The sequence below is a fragment of the Sus scrofa genome, unplaced genomic scaffold (genome assembly GCF_000003025.6).
Source record: "Sus scrofa isolate TJ Tabasco breed Duroc unplaced genomic scaffold, Sscrofa11.1 Contig958, whole genome shotgun sequence".
NCBI classification, from domain to species: Eukaryota; Metazoa; Chordata; class Mammalia; order Artiodactyla; family Suidae; genus Sus; species Sus scrofa.
In genome coordinates, this window is record NW_018085359.1 from 100,612 (window position 1) to 105,239 (window position 4,628).

General features: G+C 41.5%; 1 pseudogene; it reads right to left on the bottom strand.

Annotated features, from left to right (window-relative positions):
- Positions 1-2,792: 2,792 nt before the first annotated feature.
- Positions 2,793-3,723, bottom strand: LOC110259177 (annotated as a pseudogene).
- Between the last annotated feature and the right edge of the window lie 905 nt (positions 3,724-4,628).

A 4,628-nucleotide genomic window follows, 5' to 3' on the forward strand; every position in this document is an offset into this window, starting at 1 on the left:
GGGATAACTTTAAGAAAATCATTTCTGGTTTGTAAAAAGGACAAAAGGCTCTGAGAAGATTTATTCACATTTAAAATGAGCAAAGAAAGAGTTTGAAAGTTTTCTAACATGGAGTTTCCTTAGGCTGCAGTGGGTTAATGATCCAGCATTGTCACTGTTGTGGCTCAGGTCACTGTTGTGGTGCAGGTTCGAACCATGGCCGGGGAATTTCCGTACGCTACAGGCGTGGCTGAAAAGGAAAAAAATCCTCACATCAGTGCTCTAAGAAAATAGAGGTCAGGAGCAGAAATCAAGTAGAAATGTGTTTAAAGTTTAATCACATTTAGGGGAATGTAAAGGCAGTCTTTGTCAATATATATCCCAAACTTCCACTCTTGTTCCAACTTTGGAAGTCTTGTGTTTTTGAGTATGGGCTGCTCAGCCAACCTCCACACTGAAGCATAAGTTTTAATTTATGTTTACAAGTAACTTGAGTTCTAGACTCAAAGGGCAGCATTAACACTGGTAGCAAGGCAACAAGTCCAGAATGGCAACTGGGTTCCAGGATCCACAGGGATCTGTGGTGGTGACAGCAGGTCATAGATGAGCTGACCTCCAGAGCACTGGTAATACTACTCAGCCATAAAAAATTACTAATAAGGCCATGTGCAGCAACATAGATGCAACTAGGGATTCTCATATTAAGTGTGGTAAGTCAGAAAGAGAAAGACAAATACCGTATATGCCTTATATGTGGAATCTAAAATATGGCACCAATGAACCTCTCTATAGAACAGAAATAGACTCACAGAGGTTGAGAACAGACTTGTGGTTGCAAAGGGGGAGGGGGATGGAGTGGGAGGGACTGGGAGTTTGGGGTTGCTAGATGCAAACTTTTAAATTTAGAGTGGGTAAGCAGTGAAGTCCTACTGTATAGCACAGGGAACTCTAACCAATCTGTTGTGATGGAAGATGATGGAAGATAACATGAGGAAAATAATGTATTGATATAAGAGACTGGGTCACTTTACCATACAGCACATATTGACATAACATTGTAAATCAACTATAATAATTTTTTCACAAAGTGAAAATAACACAAAAATGTGAAAGCAGCTCTCAGTTAGTGGAATCTTTCCACGGATCTGAAAAAAAAGGACATTAGTTTATTTGATTGCTTTAGACAACCAAAAATATCAAGAACAGATCAGCAGAAGTTAGAATTGGCTCCCACAATGATTTTTTTCCCCAGTTTGCAGGCCCAAGCCTGGTTTCATACTCAAAGCCTCAAAATTAAAGGAATTAAAGTGGAGGCAGGTTCCCCTTTAGGAAGCCCATTGTTGTTCCTCAAAATGGTAACCTCTCTTGGGAACAATCCTTGGTGATAAGTTGATTCCAATAGATGCCAGCCCTGGAGTAGGCTTGGACTCTTCTTTACCATGATAAATATCTATGTATTTATATTTGCCTTTCCTGCCTGCAGTGCCTGGGCAAACACCACCATCCAAAACTAGGCACAATGTCCAATTTCTTTATGGTGAAGAAAATATGAAGACATCCAGGAATTCCCAGGTGGCTCAGCTGGTTAAGGATCTAGAGTTGTCACTTTTGTGGCTCAGGACACTGCTGTGGTACAGATTCCATCACTGGCCTGGGTAATTCTGCACGTCATGGGCATGGCCAAAAAAATCAAACAAATAAATATGTCCACTAGTCCTAACATATCCTTCATTACCTGAAGTTGATCAGCGTCCCATACCTAGAGACTGGCAATTCTATGATTCCATTCCCACTCTCCCTATTTGTAATCCAACACTATGTCCTGGCACCAGACTTGAAATTTTGTTCCCTTTCAGTCAGGTTTCATCACCATCTGGACTCTTGTGTTTCCAACTCAATAAATTCACCTGTAAAATTAGGCAACTAGACCCAAAGACTTATTAGCACCTGATCAGTTCTAATACTCTGGGGCTTTCCATTTTCCTATCTCCAGTGATACATTTTCATAGCTTATCTGCAAATGTACAAAACATATGGAAGAAAGTTCAACCTCACTAATAACCAAATAAATAACTCACCCCTCAGTGTATTTTCTATTTGGACATATGACAGGATCTGTTAAACTCTGAGATCTAGAATTTAAGCTCTATGAGGGTAAAGAATCCTGTCCTTTTTCCCCCCTTCACTGCTATGTTGCAGATACTTACAACAGCCTGGCACACCAATGGTGCTCAGTAAGGACTGTCACATAAACACATTTGATAAGAACTAACAAGTGTTGGTGTTGATAAAAGGTGGTGTATCTTTTTTTTATAGCTGTACCTGCACCATATAGAAGATCTTGGCCTAGGGGTCAAATCAGAACTGCAGCTGAGGCCTATGCCAACTCAGGATCCATATCCTCAGCTTGTGGCAAAGACAGATCCTTAAACCAGTGGGAAAGGCTAATGGCGAATAGTCAGATTCTTAACTCACTGAGCCACAACAGGTACTCCAATGCATTATTTCAGAATTTCTCATTCAACAATAATGAGTCTGTACTTGAAGTGGCTGGTATCAACATGCAGGACTGGAAATGCAAATCGAGGGGCCATAATGGATAAATAAAAGGAGGGGGTGTGGAGAGTAGAATTGAGGATAATCAAGCAATCATCATAAGAGGTTAAGACAACGTCCTCCCAAGGCCAAATTCTGACCAGTGCCACTAATGGAGTATCAGTGAGAAACAAAATTCAATGTGATTAAGAGGCACAATTTCTTGAGCCAACTTCTGCTACGATTGTCAACTCAAAACCCCTGGACCAGTGTTCCCATCACTGAACGCAGGGTATTCTCCCAAGTAGATTTTGTAGAGCCCTCTTGATGTCCCTGTTCCGCAGGCTGTAGATGAAGGGGTTCAGCATTGGGGTGACCACAGTGTACATCACCGAAGCAACCATACCTCTCCAGGAAGATGGCTCAGAGCTGAGATACACACCAAGACCTGTCCCATAGAACAAAGAAACCACAGACAGGTGAGATGCACAGGTAGAAAATGCCTTGTATTTCCCATGAGCTGATGAGATTCTCAGGATTGAGGAGACAATTCGGGTAGGAGCAAAGGATCCCTGAGAAGGGAACAATGCCAAGAAAGCCAGTCACCAGCTATAGCAGGATGTAATTGACAAGTGTGTCTGAGCAGGCAAGCATGAGGGCCTGAGAGAGTTCACAGTGAAAGTGTGGAATTGCCCAGTTGGAACAGAAGGACAGCCACAACATCAGCAGACTCTGGATCAGGGAGTATGACAAACTGATGACCCATGACAAAAGAACCATTAGACCACAGAGACGGGGGTTCATGATGACGGTGTAGTGCAGGGGGTGACAGATGGCCACAAACCTGTCATAGGCCATCACAGTGAGAAGAAAAGTATCCATACCTCCAAAAACCATGAAAAAATACACCTGTGTGATGCAGCCCGCATAGCTGATGGCTTTTCTCTGTGTCTGGATGTTCACCAGCATCTTTGGGATGGTGGTGGAAGTGAAACAGATGTCAGCCAAGGACAGGTTGGAGAGGAAGAAGTACATGGGGGTGTGGAGATGGGGGTCCGAGCTGATGGCCAGGATAATGAGCAGGTGCCCAAACATGGTGACCACAAACATGGACAGAAAGAGCCCAAATAAGATGGGTTGCTGCTCTGAGTCTTGAGACAGTCCCAGGAGTAAAAATTCTAAAACACTTGTTTGATTTCCTGGTTCCATGCTGCTGATGCCTCAGCTGGATGGCTGAGGAAGGGAAAGAACATGAAATCACCACTGAACAGAATTAGAGTGGGATGGAATGGGAGTTTGGGGTTAGTGGATGCAAACTATTAAATTTAGAATGGATATGCAATGAGGACTCACTGTATGGCAGAGGGAACTATGTCCAATCTCTTGGGATAAAACCTGATGGAAGATAACAGGAGAAAAAGAATGTATATTTATTGACTGCAGCACTTTGCTGTCCAGGAAAAATTGGCACAACTTCGTAAATCAACTATACTTTAATATAAAATAAAATAAATTTTTTCAGAGTATAGTTTTCACTTAGAAGGTTGTATTAGTTATATCCTGAAACTAATATAAACTAAATCAGTTATACATATACCTATATCCCTTCTTATTCAGATTCTTTTCCCATATAGGTTATTACATGGGATTGAGTAGATTTCCCTATGTTATACTCTAGGTCCTTGATATCGATCTATTTGTGGATCTTATGGTATATGTCAATTCCAACCCTCTCTACTTCTTTAATTTCTTGAAGAGACGGTTTGGGTATAAAAGCCTTAACATGACAAAATTTAGGAACCCTACATTCTGTTATTTGTGATATACAGGATTTTATAATGATGTTTCAACCACTGAACCTTGTCCTCTGGGATACTCATCCATCCTCTTTGTCTCTGGCTTAGAATCAAGTCTTCCAATGCTCTTCATGGGAGTGTAAATTGGTACAAGCACTGCTAAGGAAAAAATTGTGGAAATACCTCAAAAAACTAAATATAGAACCACGGTAAGTCCCAACAACCCCCTCCTGGGCACATATCCAGACAAAACGTTCATTGAAGAAAATACATGCACCCGTATGTTCATTGCAGCTCTCTATATGCAATAGCCAAGAC